Here is a 21,126-nt window from a genome sequence, read left to right on the forward strand (position 1 = left end):
ACACTCTCTGCTAATTAGCTACTGTCTGAAATGATAATGCCAGATGAAAGTCTAGAAGTCGTATTTCATAATTAGCTGAAATGTCATAACTTTGTGGAGCACTATCAAATTCCAGCAATTAGAGAGCAAGTATTAGCCTTGTGTATATATGTGTGAGGGAGGGAGTGTTAAGGATGCCAGGAAATATGAAATATAAATTTGCAGGAAAACAAAATAGTAAATTGCAGAATAGACTTGTTCAATGTCTGGATGCTGAAACACAGGAATATAACTACTATAAAAAACTAAAACACTTGGTGCAGTCATTCCAATAAATGTATGGCCATTAATGAATTACCATATTTTTCCGTCAATAAGGCGCCCCCATGTACAAGACGACCCCCACTTTTCCAACCCAAAATTAAGAAGTCAATATTTTAAAGATAGTGCAGAACACATTTTTATTTAGTAATTAGTTAACATTTACCTGATACACTCGGTGGGAGGAGGTCCAAACCGTCTCTCTGCAGCTCTATTTCCATGTTCTTTTGCATAACTGATTACATTCAATCATGAGTGAAACTGCCGATAGCTTGTCTCTGTGAACAGACTTCCTCCAATTAGTTTGTTCAGCATCAGCTGACGTCATTACATAAGGCTCGTGATTGGAGGAAGTCTGTTTGCAGACTCAAGCTATTTCACTCGTGATTGGAGGCTAGCAATAGGAGGAAGCCTCTTTGCAGAGACAAAGTATGGGCAGTTTTGCAACCGTGTGGTTCTCTCCTCAGCTGACTTCCTTGAATAAGACGCCCTTCAATTTTTAGCGTAAGGATTTTAGAAAAAAGTATCGTCTTATAGTCGGAAAAATACGGTATGTGTCATTAAATCCATGTTGACTCTTAGCAACCGCATAGATTTTCTCCAGGATAGTAGTATGGGCACTTACCAAATACATATACATATGGCTGTGTGATTATTCACATGCATATATACATAGACACAGACATACACACATTCATACACACACATTCAATATGTAGATTTTGTGAATGATCAGTTTAGAGATTCAGTTTAAAGGCAATTAGATTAACTCTCCAAATGAATTGACTTTCTACGGTGAATGTTCAAACTGGAGCTTCAAAATTTATTTGACAACTTGATGAGATTTGTATATGTGCAAAAAGATTTTTTTCAAAATTAAATTGATGAATTGAATTGAATCCAGTTGATTAGATTACTCAGTCTGGCACTCCAAATAGGTTAGAGTTCACAATATTTTCCAAATGAAATAAATGATTCCAATTAAGCAGATCTGAGCTGCATAGTTTAATATGAGCATACACGTCTGGTAAGCATGGATCTGTGACATTTGATACTCTCACTGAATTCTACAAGCAAGAATGTGTTTTTACTTTTCTAAAGAGAATCAGGATATTATTCACTTGAAGATAGAAATTTTAAAATGTTTCCTTCTGTTCAGAGGTATACTGTCTTCAAATGAATGTGATTACTTTTTCATCCCTATCCCATAGGAGTGAAAAAAAATATTTTTAAAAAATTGTTAATAAATGATTTCTGACTAATGATTTAACAATATGAATTGCACTCTATTTGTGTGAGAGCTTATATCACCTGCAGATTTATTCAGGAAAGTTATTTTTATTCAAGTAGAAATTGGCACCTACTGAAATTTGTATGTGTGCTAGACTCCAAGAGACTATGTATACACTAAATCTAAAATACCACAAAACAAACTCTGCCAAAATGTTTCTCATTTAAAATTAAACAAAAATGTGATAGTTGAAACAGAGATAAATCCAAAACCATTTCTACTTAATTCTAACTACTGTTGATTTTTTTCTTTAAAAAACAACCTTATCATGAGAATGAAGTTTTATTTTTTAAAATCTGAGTTAAATAAAAATGTGAATTGAGCTAGAAACCTTAATTTAAAAAGAGGTTAGGTAACATTAGGATTGCAATCTTGCTTGTGGGAGAGTAAACTGGAGGGGGAGGATGTAAAGGATGGAGATAATTGGTTTTGTCTGAGACGGGAGCTGTAGGAGAGAGAAGAGAACAACGGGGACATTTGAAAAACAGTGTAGCCTTCAGCCCAAATGGTTAGGGTTTGACTTGCCTCCTGAAGCTCTTAGGTGACCTTGGTCTTTCCTAAACTAGATGGATTGGTAAGAGCTACACTGGATAACATGAGGAGGATGCAACAAGCAAAGTGATGTGATGATCTGATAGGAATAATGGCAGGGAGAAGAAATCCATCAAGATGATAGGAATGAAACTGTGGTATCTGTCTCGGTGTTGCATTTCCACCAGTCCTGGATTTTTTTGAGGTTGATCCTCATTGAAACTGCCAGTCTTGCACAGCTGTCATTTAATGCAAAGAAACTTATAAGTGTTTTAATGCTTAGATGTATTCAGTGTCTCATATAACCACCATGACAATGATGCTGAAGGTCTGAGATACCTTAAAGAACTGGCGTTATTTATTAGTATTTTGACCACCTTGCCACACTGGGCAGGTTGGCAAAAGGAACTTAACTTCCGGACTTATACAGTTGAAAATGCTAATTGGTTTGCCAGAAACATTTCCTTGATAGCCACGATTTTTGCACATGTAACAAGTTCCACCAGATTTTGGAGAGGCCAGTTTGCATAGATTTAAGAATTATTGGAGAAGTCACTGGAAATGTGGGAGAAAAAAACCATTATTGTCTTGGCAGGAACATTACCTCTGAAAGCATAGTTTCCAAACATGCTGCAATAGATAATAATAATATATTAGTATATAATGGCAGCCTGAAAGTATCCTTTCCCACAGTTACATTACCATAGATTAGAAGTGAAACAATCATCCTCTAAATTTTCTGCACATTTTAACAGAAAATATTCTGTGGCAGACAGATATTTTGCAAATATTTCATATTCAAGCTCAGCCCTTTCAACAAATATAGCCATTAAACTGCATTGTTCAAGGACTTAATATCTAACAAACAGAAGTCAGGCAGCAGGAGTCAATGCTGGTCATCCATTTAAATCTCCTAAGAAGCATTTCCTTGAATAGGTGAACTTTGAGGTGACTATAACTTGTAAAGTAGACTGCTGTGAACCCGATCTTTATTGCCTAGCCCATGTCAGTTGACATGGGCTGGGGTTATGAAAGGTTGCTATCCAGATCATATGACAGCTCTGAGAGATGGTACCCTGGGGTGTCTGGTGATGTTTATGAGATAAGTGAGGGTGCTTCCCTGATATTCCCCATGCCTCACTTGGGGTTTTGAGTCTGGGCTCCCTGTCGGCTTTGTGACTCAGGTTCTGTGCTCCATTCTCCTGTGGCCAGAAAGACCCACTCATTCCTCAAAAGAAAAAGTCCAAAGAGATTAACATAGCCCACCCTTTGCCTTTGGTAATAAGAAGCTTAAATAAAAATCCATACTCTGCTGCTGACCTCTGACCGCCAAGAGGGCTTTGCAGAAACTTTATTGCCTTCTTCAGAAATGAACACAAATGTGTCTTTAATTCCTTCCTGGAGCCCCTGTGAACTGTGTGGCTCAAGCAAAGGTAGCCTGGGACTTGTTAGGGAAGAATTTATGTGACATCACATAGCATTGAAGGGGGAGGGAGGTTTAATCATTTTTAATTACATCCCATTGGAGCTTTGCTGGTGCTTTTGAACATGATCACTTTGTAGGCCTCCCCTGACTCACTGTCACTCATGCTTTTGCCACGATGGCTTAGTTGATGGCTCAGCTTGGGCTAGTCCTGTGGTGGTGTCCATCAAGAAATTCATTACTGCTTCCTCTGTGCTAACGAGCTGTAGTACAGGGCCTTTGAGGGAAAGCCACACAGATTTCTCCTTTATAGGCCTACAGAAAGCTTGGGGTCATTTAGTGAGAGGCTTAGGAAGCTCTGATTTTTGCAGCTGACTTTTTTTTTTAATGTTGACTGTGAATTTAATTCTTTATATGTCCAGGATGGAGTTAGAGGAAGTACGTAGTATTTCTAAGAGGAAACCAGTGCTACTACTGTGGAGTTCACCTGCAGAGGATGTACCCTCTGGATGAGGGCCAGCAGATTGGAAGGAAAAAAAAGTCTCTCTGGAATAGAGAAACATCTCAGCACTCACTAAAATAATCCATGGCTGCATGTTTTAACACATGAATGCCCATCTATTTTGACCTAATACGCATGGGGACCTATTACAAGTGGACCAGGACCAAATTTAAATGTTTGATTTAATTTAGATTTAAATTAAAGTTTAATCTAAATCCATTAAACATTTCGAATAATTATTTAGCATGTTTTCCTTCTGTTCCATTAAAATTATAATTAGATGGCAATTAGAACTATTCAACAATAGACCAGGCTGCCTCAGGAGATGGTGGATTCCCCTTCACTGGAGATGTTTAGACAGAAGCTGGATGGCCACTTGTAAGAATGTTCTAGTAGTGGATTCCTGCACTTTCAGGAGATTGGATTAGATGGTATCTTCCAACCCTTGCATTTTATGATTCTATGATTTCCCTAACCCATAGTTAATACTAATTACAGTTCTAATTAGATGTAACCCTAATACTAATTACAGTTCTAATTAGATTCAGATGTAATGGCTAACTGCATTCACTTGAACATTGAAGTGAAAGTTTCCTAATTTCTTAAAGGGTGTGAACCTGCTAATCCAAGTCTCACCCAGCCTCATTGTTAGAGTGCTAAACTTTGATTCCATTTCAAGTTCAAAATCAGCCTATATCTCTACTGTGATGTTTCTTCATATTGTGAGCACTTACAGTTTCTCTCATTTTTGTGAATATGTCAAATCCGGTTAATCAAATGTGAATTTTTTTTAAATTTACATAAATCATGTCTGCATTTCATGTACATCTCTCCAAACACACAGGGTTTTTTTACTGACAGCAGACATTGGCTGCTCCTCACTGCCTCCCGCCCCCACGCTTCTGCTTCCTGACCACCTTCTAGGACAAATTGACTTTATTCCATGATTTCAAGCCTTGTATATTTTTAAAATAAATCCTTTGAAGAAATCTGCCCTGAAGCTTTTAGAAGTGATGCACAGGAAATGGGAAAGCTAGCTGGGATGGTGCTGACTATACCTACAAAATCACTCATAGACCATCTCATTCCAGCTTCAGGAACATTTTTGCAATAGTTTCTGAAAAGCTTGCAGACTTGAAAAGTTTCCCTATTTTAAGCATGACAGTCAAACTTTCAGCAACAGTAAGCTGTTACCTTGAAAGCTGCTTTGTTGCGGACTGGGATACCAATACCATTCTGTGGCTATTGCCCATTAGCCCTTTGGCATGCTGATCTCACTATCCAATATCACTTTAATGGCCAAGTTTCCTCTACTTGGGAAATCTGTGCAGTCATCTCCTTTCACTATCTCCACTTGGCTAGGTCACTACCTTTCTGTTAGAAATATGAGAAAGTGGTGAGTTTTCTTTTTGCATTCCAGGAGAAGCTTATATAGCAATTCCAACACACAAAGACATTCTGATAAAGTCATTTACGGCTATGTAATGTGGAGCCAGTTTGGTGTAGTGGTTAAAACACCAGGTTAGAAACTGGGAGACGGTGAGTTCTAGTCTCACCTTGGGCACAAAGCCAGCTGGGTAACCTTGGGCCAGTCACTTTCTCTCAGCCCTAGGAAGTAGGCAATGGCAAACCACTTCTGAAATCTTGCCAAGAAAACTGCCAGAAGTCAACAATGACTCGAAGGCATACCCACACACACTGAGGAATACTCATTCAATTATTAGAAAAGTTCTGCTATTTTAAGAATATTTAACTGATCAATCTGTCCTGCGTGCAGCTGTGTCAAAAATATAGTTGAGCCCTTTATGATGCTACTGTTGCAACACTGCTGTCTAATGGGAGCTATCAATTAATACAGGCCCCTAGACTCATGGTCCTGTGGCTAAACCAGGTTTGCAAATTCTCATCTTCTCTGGACATTTCTTCAGCAGATTCATTTGAATATCTGGATATAGAAGTGAAATGTTAATTAAATTATTTAATTGCAGATATTTCTTACCTGGCATTAATAATCAGTTTATTAATCAGTCAATGAGGAATTAACTTCATGGTTTTTAACAGTAGCAGCACTAGCACAAGCATTGCTAGATTTTCCGGCCCTCCCCCCAGTGCCCAACTGCTAAAAAAATCCTTTGGAAGAAATTTCTGTCCTGGTTAACTTCAGATTTATAAATAAATCATATCCAAGTTTGAAGCTAGAGGAAAAATATAGAAAACTTCTGATAGTTGCTAAGAAGGAAAGTTTCTGACAAGCCCTTTCTAAGTATTGTCCCCTGTTGGAGTAGGCAAAATAACATTACCAATGTGGTGACTGGAAACATTTGTCACAGTAACTGGCCTGTGGTCTCTGATGGATGGGGTGCTCCCTAGTACAGCATTTGCCATTGGTGGGCTTGATGCACAGCTCTCTTGGCTCCTATATGGAGCTGGGTTGAATATGTTTCACCGGCTGGGTTTAGGAGGCTGTCAACAGCACACTGCAGGAGGACACGTTACCAGCAGCTTTGGAGAGGTCTGTGGGGTGTCTCCATTTGTATCTGGCCATTTTTGACACCCGTCACCCAGTCTGCAGCTTTCCATTTGTGGGGAAGATTGTGAACAGCTGGTAGGAATACAGCTCTTGCCTTTTATTACTTTGTACGGTGCCTAGTTCTACAATAAAATTGCATCTAATAAAACCATAGGTATATGCTTTTTAATAGAGTATTAATTATTGCATTGCAAAATTTGAAGAACAATGATTTTCCTGTGATAACTACAATTTGATTTATATATTAGTCTGAAAATATGAAATAAGCTTGGATTCAGATGCAAACTAAACAAATGTCTCTCCTATCTTTACCGTACAGGCTCTCCATCCTGGCTGCAGCTCCCTCTCCCCTTTCTTCAAGGTGGTTGTGGTACCATGATCAGCTCTAAGCACTGAATCAGAGCCCCAGCGAGGTCTTCCTATTAATAATAATCTGTACACAGACTATATGATCCCTGGATTACTTTAGATAAGTCATTCAATATTGTATCTCAGTTTGTGCCTGCAAAAAGGAACTAGCAATACTGCAAGATAATGAGGCTGGGTATTATTGAGTGGCAAATGCCACTTTAATGTAAAAGGATGAAATCAGTGGAATGTTAAGAAATGCATGGCGGTGGGGTGGGGGTTTATTGCAGTTGTTCATTTCCTGCCTAAATACAGTATTTTTTTTTAAGATAAGAAGGATTCTAGTTAAAAATAAAACATGGAAGGTATACTTGCTGAGATCTTTAATATGATGCTCATCTAGATCTCTTAAAAATAATTCCAGCAAGGTGATTCACATTCCGTTAATGCTAGGATTTAAAATGTGTTTATTTTAGTTTTTCCATAAAAGTCCCATAAAGTCATTTACTGCAGAGAAAAGATTTCATTTGCCCATAAACATGAGGCTGTGTCTTCTGACAACAAGGGAATATCTATTACCTTCTCAAAAATCTCTGCACTTGACAATTTCCTTTTACATAGCACCCAGAAGAACTAATGGCATTGTCAGTAATTGGAGTCTCAGGACATCTTCAAAGAGTGCTGTCTGGTACTGTCCACTGTACTTACTTAAAACTGGCTTATTTAAAAAACTGAAAGCAAAGAGGAATAAATAGACAATTTTCTTAATGGGAGGCAGTAAAAAGTGGAATCTCTGAAGGATGTGCGTTGGAACTAATGCTTTTCCATTTATTCATAAAAATCTTGATTTAGGGGTAAGGAGAGAGCTGGCCAAGTTTATGGATGATACAAAATTATTCAGGGTAGTAGAAACCAAAAATGATTAACAGATTTCTTTAAATCGAGTGAATGACCAATCAAGTGACAAATATAATTAAATTTAAGTTTATAGTGATTCGCATTTTGGGCAGAAAACCTTAACTATACTCTGATGGTCCCTAAGATGTCTGTAACTAATCAGGAAAAGATCTTGGGGTTATTGTGGATTTCCCAGTGAAAATGTTGACTCAGTATCTGGTTACTGTGAAAAAGGCAAATTCCATGCTAGAAATAATTAGCAAAGAGACTGAAAATTAAAAAGTCAACACTGTAATGCCTTTACACAAATCTATGGTGTACTGTGTACAGTTCAGGTTACTACCCTAGAAAACAAGCATAATACATAATACGAGCTGGAAAAAGTACGGAAGAGGACCAAAATAATCAGTACACTCAGACAGCCTCCCATTACAAAGCCTACAGCATACTTGGTACACTTTAGCTTGAAAAAAGGAAACATACTGAGGTATATAAAAATATGCCTGGGTTGGAAAACATGGAGATAATATTAAAACATTAGGAACAGGAACATCCAATGAAGCTTAGTAGAAGGGAGTTTAAAACAGGCAAAAGGAAGCACCTTTTCCTATAGTAATAACATACTTGTAGCATTCATTACTAAACAATATGTTGATGGCCACTTAAATGGATAGTTTTAAAAGGGAATTGGATAGCTCATGAAGGAGAGGTCTGTCAAGGGTTATGTCTTGAAAACGTAATGCTTGCTGTGGGGTTGAAGGCAGCATGTTTCCAAATACCATTTGCAAGGAACAGTGATGGGAGAGCGATATGTCCTCTGTCTCCTCATGGTGAGCACTTCTGAAACACTTAGTTGACCACTATGAGAAAAAACTTTTACAGCATTGTTTTGTTGTTGGGAACTGGGATCTTGGTAATAAGTTCAAGCATAAGTTCAAGCATAAGTTCTTCTGTGATTAGTGCTGAATCCAACATGCTATCTGAGTATCCGGGGTCTCTCCTATGTGGTGGCTATCCAGATGGTGGCTGAACTTTCAGAACTTTCTGTACCTGATTCCCTGGAGAGGCAAAAATTGAGATGGATATCATCACCATCCTGATTACGAGGCTCCAAACCCTCAAATGATGTTGCTCAGTGGTGGCATGATTAAAACCAACAAAGAAAAATGGCAGTCTGTGGATAATTTCCATGAAGAAAAGCAGTAGTACATCCTGGCACCAGTGTTTAATGCTATTTGTCAAAGCTCTAAGGTTTGACAACACTCTCTGGAGCCTCCTAGCCATGCTGCCCTCTTTTTGCTTTCTCAGATATCCCATCTGGGGGTACAAGTAATGATGAGAGGGAGGATGTACATTTTCCTTCAGAGTTATTATGCAGAGAAGATAAGAGACTGCACAGAGGAGATGAGGGTTCCCAGACAACACAGCCAGCGGTGGGAGTTTCAATCCCAACACATCTAAATGGTGTCAAGCTGGGGAAAGTAACAATGTTGTCATTAAGCCCAAGATAAAAAACTGAAACCACACATATCCTTTACTGACTGCCTGCTTTCTGCCTCCTTCTATTGTCTTCCTAAAGCATCCTAAAAATATTTTAGACTGTAAATTCCTTAGGACACAGCCCTGCCTTTTTATATTTAGTAAAACACGGGCACATTAATGGTGCTGCAAAAATAATGCAATAATATTAGATAACCAGCCATGTCACATGCTTGTCTCTTGCCTGGTACAGGTTGTCAGCTGGGGAGATTTTCCTTTGTGAGCTCTGGCTAAGAGCCAGCCTGATATGGAACCTTGGCAGGTGAACCTTCCATTTAGTCATCATGTCTAATAGCCATTTATAGATCTTTCTTCCACAACCCAAATCGCTTTCTAATATATGCATTTGGGAGCAAACCAGAGACTGTATGGGTGTACAGTCAGGCTCAAAAAGAGAAGAGCTGAGATTTGATGCACTTAATCTTCAGGACTCAACTTTAATCAGACAAACCAGCCAAATGAATGATCAGGGGAAAATGCCTCCTTCAGTGGTTTGCTCCACATGACATGGTAATAGATTCTGATGTACACACTTTACACTGATACAACTCTTCTGGAACTATCTTGTTTTAAGCAGTAGATGGAGGACTACATGCTTGACTGCTCCCCATGTCAGGGTTTTGCCTGCTTATCTGCCTGCCCTATATAGCCAGGCCTTCACCTGAAGGCTGGATCTGAAAAAAGTTCCTGTGCCTTTTTCCGTACCAAGGGGGATTCTCTTTTTTCCCTTCTCAAAGGTATGGCTAGGCTTCCCCCACCTCCACCCCACTTCCACTGCCTTAAAATGTGGTACTATTCCATCCAATTCTTTTTATCTTCACTTTCTGCTGTCAAACAGTAGCTCTGCCTTTTACATTAAAATAACAGAGTTTTTTGGCATCTTAAACTAACAAGTTTATTATCAAGTGAAGCATTAATGGATCATAGCCCAGTTCATCAGATGCATGGGCTACAGCAACAGTTGAAGGGTGAGGAGATTTAATTCAGCCGCCAACCTTCTGAAGGGTTGGAGAAGACCTTGGTGACATTACAGGAAAGTTTTTTCAGCCTGTTTTTCATGGGGGGTGAGGGAATAAATCCAAGAAGCAACAGTTAGAACTGGTCATGGAACAACCGATTGGTTCAAAATAGGGAAAGGTGTACGACAAGGCTGTATACTGTCACCCTGCTTATTTAACCTATATGCAGAGTACATCATGAGAAATGCCAGGCTGGAAGAATCACAAGCCGGAATTAAGATTGCAGGGAGAATCATCAACAACCTCAGATATGCGGACGATACCACCCTAATGGCAGAAAGTGAAGAAGAACTAAAGAGCCTCTTGATGAGGGTGAAAGAGGAGAGTGCAAAAGCTGGCTTGAAACTCAACATTAAAAAAACTAAGATCATGGCATCTGGACCCATCAATTCCTGGCAAATAGAAGGGGTAGAAATGGAAGCAGTAACAGACTTCATTTATTTGGGCTCCAAGATCACCGCAGATGGAGACTGCAGCCATGAAATTAAAAGACGCTTGCTCCTTGGGAGGAAAGCTATGGCAAGCCTAGATAGCATATTAAAAAGCAGAGACGTCACCTTGCCGACAAAGATCCGCATAGTCAAAGCTATGGTTTTTCCAGTAGTAATGTATGGCTGTGAGAGCTGGACCATAAAAAGGCCGAGCGCCGAAGAATTGATGCCTTTGAACTGTGGTGCTGGAGAAGACTCTTGAGAGTCCCCTGGACTGCTAGGAGGTCAAACCAGTCAATCTTAAAGGAAATCAACCCTGATTGCTCATTGGAAGGATCAATAATGAAGCTCAAGCTCAGATATTTTGGTCACCTAATGCGAAGAGAGATCTCTTTGGAGAAGACCCTGATGCTGGGAAAGATTGAAGGCAAAAGGAGAAGAGGACGGCAGAGGATGAGATGGTTAGATAGCATCACTGAAGCAATGAGCATGAAACTGAGCAAACTCAGGGAGGCAGTGAAGGACAGGAAGGCCTGGCGCAATATGGTTCATGGGGTCACGAAGAGTCGGACACGACTTAATGACTAAACAACAACAAGGGAATAAATAGGAGCAGGAGGCAAACTGCTTCCATTTTTGCCCTTAAAATGGCATATGATCATGCTGTCAAATGTTGGGTTCCAAGTGGGTGAATTTGGTGATGTGATTTCAGTTTTTTTTCTATGTAGAAGAGGTTTCACCTTTAATTTTGTGCATGGATGTATGTGTACACACACATAGGCATACACATAAGATATCTCAATAACAACCTCAGGCTGGGCACCTAGACAAGCCATTGTCCAGACCTTTGATTTGCAAGGAAGGCCAAAGCATTCTGCAGAAACATTCTGAGTAAACTCATACAGATGAGTGGCTATTCACAATATCTGTTGTCAGAGGCAGAGTAGCTGCAGTGAGAGGGAACTACTGGATTTGACAAGCATAATCCAGGAAAAAGGCTTAACTGATCACTTGCAATTTTCATTAGTACATGTGCAATTAAAATCTGTCTCCTGATAGATCAGGTCTTGTGAATATTTTTCTCTCTCTAAAGAATAGTAACTGAAAATGAGCAAGGTGGGTGATTTTGGAGTCCAATATTATCACATGTTTCTGCTGCTTTATCCAGATGTAAAGAAATCAGAGCAGTCCCAACTTAAATTATCTCCTTTTATCTCTGTACATAGTTAGTGGGAAGTGGGTTGTAGCCAAACACATCTGGAGGGCTCCAAGTGGGGAAGTTTGCCACAGATGCACCAGGTTTATGAGATATGCCATAACAATTGTGTTCATATAGCACAATTACCCATTTTCTAGGTCTGGATAAGGCACTGGACTATAAACTAACCAATTTGCATGGGTTTATAGGACACGTTAAGCTATCAAACAATAACAGGTTGACACTAACCAAGCTTTAGAAGTTGTGAAAATGAGGTTACAATTTGGTAGCTTAACATGTTCTCTGAACCCATCCTGCATCATTACGGTTATGGTTTAGTGCACTGTGCAAATATACTAACCCTAACAGTAATATACTTTAACCAGGTGGGTTAAAGACATGATTGCACATAGATGATCTCAGGCTTATATGCAGTCATAGATAGGCAAGTAACTACATGTACAGGTTGGCTAAACTGGAGTGCATATAATTGCCAAACTTCTAATTGCAAAATTCAGTGGTTTCGTGCTGAAAATCAGTGGCGTGGTTTTCTGTTGTTTTAAGGTGGGGAACAGGATAAAGTTTTTGTTTAAGCCTTACAGTAGGCTAAAACACTAAAATAAGTTGAAAACAAAAATACTACCTGCATTTTTTTTTAAAAAAAGGGGAATCCCAGCTCCTTTCCCATTTGTGATATCTCCACCTATTCCACCCTATTGTCCCTTTGATCTTAATTTTTGATGTAAAACTGCAACAAAAAATACATTGAAACTGTATGAAACTGCAAATGGTTGCCTGTGTCCAGCTTGGGTCAAGAGAATCCCACCTAAATAGCAGGTACCTTAAATGATGTTCTCATCCTCTTGCTTTTTGTTTTTAACCTTCCCTGGCTCATGTTGCCAGCCCCAGGCACCAGGTTCTGAACAAATATGTCTGCTCTAATGAGCACCCTGTAAAACGGATCCTAAGGCTCTGGCGCCCTTCCTTCTTCACAAAGCAAGGACACAGTAGGTTAACCATTTGAAGTCTCTTCTCGGGGGGTCTTTTGTTCTGCTAGTCTGTTAAATTTCCCTGGTCTTCAGCCCATTCATGATGAATGCTGATGCCACTGTCAGAAAGCCCCAAGTCTGTGCTTTTATTGTTCAGATGACGACGTAATGAGGTCCAGATTTGCTGTGAAGGAAGATGAATGGAGTTTTGTTAAGTGGACACATATACAGAATGCTTAGACTGCAGACTTTGCAGGAAAATTACTCTCCTACTCAAAGCAAAAGACTGACAAGTATTTGCTCTCTACTCTTTAGATATTCCTGGGAAAGAAGCCAAAGATTCCATTGTCCCATATGACTTTTGCAGTGGAAATAAGTAATCATGTTGGACTTTGTGGTATACAAAACTTCTCTATGTTGCCAAAAGGTATTATTTTTCATCACACCTTATCATCAACCTACCCAGTATGTAGTAGCTAAAAGAGCCCATTTCTTTAAGTCCATTTCACATATTATTTCTCTGTGTCTAGACAATCTGGTATAGGCAACTTGACAGTAATGTATAGCCTAGAGGGAAGGCACTGATCAGGTTGCTGGATCAAAAGGCTCATGGCATGACAATACTGTGTAGAGTGAGCATCTCCCATAAGCCATAGCTATACTTTTTGGTACAGATCTCCTCCATGCAGGCACATAATAATATGTCAAGCGGTCCCAGTGGACTTAATAGTGTGAAAGGCTGGAGATGCATTAGTTAGGAAGCTATGGCATTTAGCTCAATATTTGCCTGTCTGCTGACAGGCAGTAATTCTCCTAAAAGTCTTTCTTAGCTTTCCTGGAGAAGCTGGGAATTGAATCTGGGGCCTTCTGAGCCCTGCCAATTTCAGCGACAATCTGTTGCTCGTTCTGTGAGAAGGGCTTAGGGCAAATCTCTGCTTGCTCGGCCCATTGCCAGTAAGGGCCATCGCAATACCTGAGTGCAGGAACAGACAACATCACCCCCTTCCTACTTCCAGCATCACTGTAAATGCACTCCACATCCACCCTGCAACAAATGGCTGTTTTCTGACTGGCTCTGTCTTAAGCCCTTCAGAGGAGCTAGTTTCTACCACTTTGTTTCATTCTCAGCTCGGATTGGCTGCAGGGCCTGGCGCAGCCCTCCTCCAGCTGCCAATCATTGCCCTAGGAAACCATTTTGATTTGGGCTATCTGGCTGCTGTGTTCTCTTCCTCCCTCCCTCCCTCCCTCGTGTTTATATAGCCATGCATCTCAATCATGTGACTCTGGGCAGCTCACAATACAAAGCATAAAAGCAAGAAAGAACAAAACAACATAACAATAAAGCTGAGGCCTCTAAAATCTACAATCCAATCAGTCCATATTGGGCTCTTCTGATAGCCTGGTCTCAGTGCCTGAGGAAAAAGCCAGGTATCCAAGGCTTATTGGAGGTCACACATAGCAATAGTTCAACCAGGATATATTTAAGGCATGAGTTACTGAGAATAGAGCCTCCTCTTCCAGGAACAGTTGCAACTGGTATACAAGATGAAATGGCATGAAGGCCTTACTAGGGACAGCTGCCACCTCTTTGTTGAACAGGAACCGTGAGCCCAGAAGGACCCCCAAATTGCCCCCAACTCTGTCAGGGGGAGGGGTGCAACCCCATCCATAGTAAAAAAATGGGACATCCCCAGATCCAGGAGGCTTCTAAAACCCAAAGCCACTCTGTCTTTCTAGGGTTGAGTTGAAACCTGTCCTTCGACCAGTATGCAGACACTCACAGCCTCCAGGACCTAGGAAAGAACCTTGATGGCATTGTTTGGGTGGCCTGGGGCAGAGATAAGTAATTGAGTATTGTCTGCATACTGGTGGTACTTAATCCTGTGCTGAGAGATGACCTCACCCAGTGATTAAATAGGAGAAGGCAAAAAATTGAGTCCTGAGATGCCCTATCAACACTGACTGGAACCAGCCCTGGAGGAAGGAGGAGAACCACCAAGAAACACCACTGAGAAATCAGGAGGGCCAGGTCAGATACAGTACCCCTGTCCCATGCTCACCAGAGGTCATCCGCAAGTCCAATCAATCCAGTCTCAGTATTAAAACCCAGTCTGAAAAGTGTCTAGATAATCCACTAGGCCTGTTAAATCAATGAGCTCACTCCTAGAAGCTCATGCTCCATTCAACCCTTACATTTCCTGCCACAGTATTGCAAAGCTTCTTTTCTTTTCCCTTTCCATTTCCCCTTCTATCTTTTTTAAAGAGTAAATTGTAAGGTAGGAACTTTGATACTTTAGTTCTATGAAGCTGAACTATCAGTTTGTTCTTGCTACAAAATTTTCATGGATGGAATGAAAGAACAAATTTTGATTATTGTAGCATCAGAGCAATTATGGTATCATAAGGGGAAGATTGAAAAAAGTTGATGCTGATCTGTCTGTAGTAAAACCTTGTCAACCCATAGCAGTCAAATGGGCAGATCTGGTGTGTATTACTGAGACCTGGCTGAGAGAGGGCTCTGATGTGGCCCTCTTGGAGATTTGTCTACCCAGGTTTGGGGTCTTTCACCAATTTAAATGCCAGGGCCAAGGAAGAAGTGTGGCATTAATCTTTTGTGATACCTTGCTTGTACCCAAGATCACTATCCAGGTGTATATGCCCATATGTGTGGTTAGGCTGAAGGGATACGGTAGGGGTTCCTTTGGAATACTGGCTATCCTGCTACTCCTTAGGATCCCTTCCTGAGCTCTTGGACCTGGTTGCCAGCCTGGTTGCTGGCCCAGTTCCAGTAGAGCTCAGGAGTTCATGGACTCCATGACAACCGAGGGCTGGTCCCAGGCCATCTTGTTTCTAATGATGTGGATGGTCACATGTTAAACCTGGTGTTTAACTCTGAGCAGCTGTTGCATGATCTGGATGTGAAAGACATTACATCTGTAATTTATCATGGTCAGATCAGTTCCTGGTCAATTTCTGATTGACTGCTGCTCCCTCCCTCCACAGAAGTGGATTCATTCAGGTGGTCTGCCATGGCACCTACAGTTTCCAGCAGACACTGGGGGAACCCCCAACAATCTGACGGATGAATTGGCTGAGGGCGTGGTAGTTTGCCACTGGCAAGAAGCAGCATCTCAGGCTCTTGACCTGATCGCTCCTGAGTGGCCTCTTTCTGTTGGGCAATCCCAGTTGGCCCCTTGGTTTTCTGAGAAGTCACAGAAGTAATGCCTGGAACGTAGGGTTAGGGATAGACTCTAATTGAGGATAATTCTTCCCCTGCTCCTTTCCCCAGGGTTCATTCAAGTGCCTGTCTTATTCAAAAGCCCTTGTAGGCATTTACAGTAGACAAATAACTGCATCATGAAAGAGAATAAATGAAAGAGAACAGGAAGCAGATAATTATCAGTTCTTCTCTTGCCTTTTTGTGGAAGGGAAGGAATTAATCTGCTCAGAGACTCATCCATACTCGACTGCAATGGGGGAAGGACCTGCGGACAGTCAGCAAGTACAATAATGGATTGGTCAGCTTGGATGTGTCTTCCTGAGGTTACGGAACTGATTCAATTCAAAGAAGCAATAACAGTGGATCAATGAGAAAACTTATGGAAAAAATCAATAAAATTTACACCAAGCCACAATCTGGGGGAAAAATTGCTACAAAATGTTCTACAGATGGTATATAACTCTGTCAACAATTGCCAAGATGTATAAATCATATAACAATAAATGTTGGAAATGCCACAACAAAGAAGGAAGCAAGTTTTATCATATGTGTGGTTTTGTAAAAAACAAAAACCCAAAAGTATTGGAAAGAAACACACTAAAACACCCAGAAAATTCTGAAAATAAAATTTGAATTAAAGCCACAAATGTTTTTATTAGGTATGATCCCAGAGAACATAAATGAAAAGCATCATAATTTATTAAGATATATGGGGACAGTGGCAAGAATCAATCAGGCACAACATTGGAAAAGAGAAACTTTGCCATCAATACAGGATTGGGAGACCAAAATTGAAGAATATGTAGCAGTGGACAAACTGATGCTAAATATCCAGAGCAGAAATCTAACCAATTCAATCAGGAATGCTTCCCTTACATGCAATGTATCACACAGCAAGGCAAAGTAAGAGTAGAGTTTTGAAGAAAAAGAGAAACTGATTTAAAACAATAACAGCAATAACAATTAATTCAGGGTTCCTCAACCTCAGGAACTTTAAGATGGGTGGACTTCAACTCCCAGAATTCCCCAGCCAGCCATCTGGCTGGGGAATTCTGGGAGTTGAAGTCCACCCATCTTAAAGTTCCTGAGGTTGAGGAACCCTGAATTAAATGATTCAAACAAAAATGAGTAATAATGTTCAAAGTAAAGTATAAAAATATCCAAGTAGCAATTAGTGGCTGGGGGAGAAGGGGGGTGGGGGAGAAAGAAAGAGTGGGGGCCTCTAGAATGCTCTTTTTACAATTTTTTATTCTTTTCTCAAAATCCATATATGTATGTAGGTGTTTATGTGTGTATGTGTGTGTGCATGTGTGTGTGTGTGTGTGTGTGTGTAAAATCTTTTTCTTTTTTCTTTTATGTTTTACTTAACCAATAAAAAAGAAGAGAGGTTAAAAAAACCCCAAAATTTCAATAGATTTTTAGACTACATCTTTTTCAACAAGAAATAATATTTTAGACATGACCTTATTACTTTCATGTTGTTGGAGCTGCAGTGAAATTAACTTTATTTAAATATATTATTCTATTTCAATAATAGGAAATTACATGCATTAATTTGAAATTCAATATTTTTATTTTAAATGTGTATAAACTATCTCAATCACATGGGAATTGACTTCTGGACCAAGAAAATGGACTCACAATCAAAAGACTTATTTTTCAGCATCGGAAACACAAACATTTGGCTCCAGCTACTGCTGGGTTTGCAGAATTGATTAATATAGATCAACCATAGATGACTATAAGGAATCATGGCCTCAATTTATTTATATATTTATGCCTGTAAATGTATGTTTTGTATGTTTTTGTTTTTGTTTTTGGCTTTTTAAATAATTTTGTATAGCCTTTGTTTTTTGTATTTAGTTAATTAAAAAAGGAATTGATTCAAGATACGTGTGTGTTCTTAATTTTGACCTGTCTTATATTCTAAGAAGATGAGGTAATATGTTTTAAATAGTTATGATTAAATAAATTTAAGGATCACGTTAATTTTATACTGATACTATTTTTTATTAGTTTCTTTTTCTTCCCTTAAGTTTAGATTATTTTAATTACTATAATATATGCAGTGTTTTTTTTCTTTTAACTACAAAATCACTGATGTATTTTGTAGTAGTGACAAAAGTAGCGGTTGTTATATTTCACCAATTAAAAACTTGAAAGGTAGCAAGCAAAATAATTCTTTGGTCAGTTTGATTAACAATAATCTACCCATTCACTAGCCACTGAATTGGACAGAATAGAGCATTATGAATGTTAGGCTTTGTACAAAATGTTATGCTAAAATGTGGATAGCTAATTTATGACTCAATGTGTTATATAAACATAGTCTGTTACTTTAGGATTCTGTAAATTCAGGCAATTGGGTTAATTCAGTAAGCGATGGCTGGGTATGTGTATGAACCCAGCCATTATAATTTAAGACATGGATATCCCAAAACTAATGCATTTCATTTATGCTTGTGTTTGCAAAATTTGGTTATTAGTATGAGCTGGTCATCTGGAAACACTCTCAGCTATGGGATTCCCCTGCTACCACACAGATTTTCTTTAAATCAAGAAGTTTTTTGAGTTTTCATGACTGACAAGGCCTTCACGAATCTGCTCAGAAACAAAGATCTAAAGCTGACCTTGGCTGAAAAATAACTGATATAAAAACGTCAGCATGTTTGCACACAGCCTAAAGGCAGAGCCCATAACCTTCTTTTCCCTACAATACACCATCTAAACAACAGAATACCAATCTCAGCTAAACTCAATTTGCTAAACCTTCAGATTAAGCAGTCAACATAGTTAGCATTTGTTCTACTTTCTGCAGCTGCGTTTGCTTTAGCCCAAAATTGAACCTGGGAAAAAGAATGCAGAGGATGTAGGAACAGGATGGGGACGGAAGAAGCAGTGCGGTTGCCTGCATTACAGATTCAGATGCGTCTTTCAAGGGCTGTTGCTACTCCTGAGAGGGAGGAAGGTGGAAGGAAAGTGAGACTGCCTAGCTCTTGATAAAAGGGAATATCTGATTTTGAGAAATTGCCATCTACTTGTTCTGTCCTTTAAATTGCTAGGTCAGAGGACGTATCTGGAGCTGAAAGTAATAAACTTTCAACTGGTTTTGGACGAACACATAATAGTCTTATTTTGTAATAATCTGGTTCTGAGCAAAAATTCAAAGCCTAAAATGGCTTGATGTCAGATAACTGAGAGGAGAAACAGATCATTTATGTTCCTCCAAAGGGCTGCACTATAGTTCCAGCCAGGGTGCCCAGCAGTAACAGGGGCTTATTGTTCAACAACATCCCAAGGGTCACAGATATCTCATCCTTCCCTTGCATACAATTTGAGATCTGGTGGAAAGGATCTCTGGATCCCAGGAATGATGGGAGGTGGATTAGCAGAGGCAATACAAAGACCTCTCAATGGTGTTGTCCAAATATATGGACTTTGTCCATCTACTAGAGCAGAAGTGGGTAACTTGGTATTTTCCAGATGTTTTGGACTTAAACTCCCATCAATTTCAGTCAGTGGGACCAATGAAAAAGGATTTGATGCATCCCCCCTTTCGAAATTATCTTTGAGTTGCCTGTCCTTATGCCAGAATTACTTAAGCAAATGATTTACATTCTTTTTACTTTCAGCAAAATGGTTTACATTCTTCATTCTTGGCAGGCCTTTTTTTTTTTTTTAGCTTAGTAGATAATTTCCCATTGGGTATCCTTGTTTATCTGCTAAGCATGTCTATGCTAACCCTATGGTTACTTTTATGGAATGTGAAGGTATTTTATAATTGCTTTTAGTTATTGGAATTTGCTTAGAGTGGTGGTGGAAAGTGTTAGAAAGATAGAATGTATAGATACAAGTATAATGAAATATGGGACTCATTTATACAAAATACTGGGTTAAAAAAAACCAGGATAGTCATATAACCCTATTAGAAATATACATGTACTTGAATAATATTTGTATTACATAAGCTTATATAGAATTGGAACTGTGTACTATTATAATATATTAGCTTTTTTGTTGTATTTTTTCACTCTTATGTTAAAGCTTTTTAATGTATTTTTTCTTTTTTTGTAATTAAAAAAATTAATAAAAGAAAGAAAGAAAGATAGAATGTAAATCATTGGCTAGAAATAAATACCCTATTGATTAACAGGTACAAGGGATGTCTTATCAAAAGACACAGCAATGAAGAGCCATTCTACAAGTCATGCGTTATGAGGGAGCAGATAAGTTTCCCCAGACCATTGTTTGCTTAGGAAAAAAAGTAATTATACAGCTCTTGCTGGCTCATAGTGAGTAGCACTGAGTCACCTCTCAGAGATCTAGCTGGCACAAACTGGCTAAAATAGACACCAGTTAGGAAGGAGTTAATCAAGACACAGTTAAATAAAAACATACATATTAGAGTCATGTACAGTTATTTAGGGCTATGTAGGGCATCCAATGAATTCTCTTGTGGATAATTAGGCCTGGGCATTGTACAGCATTTGTCCCATTTAATGATAATTTTTGTTTTAAGGGTTTTTTAAAAAATCATATAGAAAGGAAACTTTTTGAATTACTGTTCTGAAAGCGGTAGACCATTTGCAAACATTTTTTAAACAATACAATGAAAAAAAATTGCACACCACCTCCTGCATTGGAGAAACAGCAATTATAACCCTAATTGTGATCCTGTGATTCTGAAACCACAAGCAAAAAAACCCAGGAGAAGTATCTCCTTTAGAGGTTGCTTTAATTAACTGGCAAAGTGGGTGGTTTTGCAGAACATATTAGTCTAAAATGTGGCTGCCTAAAGCATGCTTCAGTTAACCACAGATCGGTGTGTTGTGCAAAGATGGCTGTTGATTTGTAAATTCCAACTTTCACCTTAGACGGAAAAAAGACTTGGTGAGATGCAAGGGCATC

General features: G+C 39.2%; 1 long non-coding RNA gene across 3 annotated transcripts in view; it reads left to right on the plus strand.

Annotated features, from left to right (window-relative positions):
• Window positions 1-17,190, plus strand: part of LOC148216689 (uncharacterized) — a 29,630-nt gene extending 12,440 nt beyond the window's left edge. For all 3 annotated transcript variants that reach the window (XR_015794834.1, XR_015794835.1, XR_015794833.1), the window contains 3 exons: window positions 6,897-6,990; window positions 13,314-13,425; window positions 16,427-17,190. This is a non-coding gene — a long non-coding RNA (uncharacterized LOC148216689). The remainder of the gene's footprint in view (window positions 1-6,896; window positions 6,991-13,313; window positions 13,426-16,426) is intronic.
• Window positions 17,191-21,126: the final 3,936 nt, after the last annotated feature.

The sequence above is a fragment of the Python bivittatus genome, unplaced genomic scaffold (genome assembly GCF_059951505.1).
Source record: "Python bivittatus isolate LINGU-HERP-01145 unplaced genomic scaffold, Pbiv_v1 ctg000080_np1212, whole genome shotgun sequence".
Lineage (NCBI taxonomy): Eukaryota > Metazoa > Chordata > Lepidosauria > Squamata > Pythonidae > Python > Python bivittatus.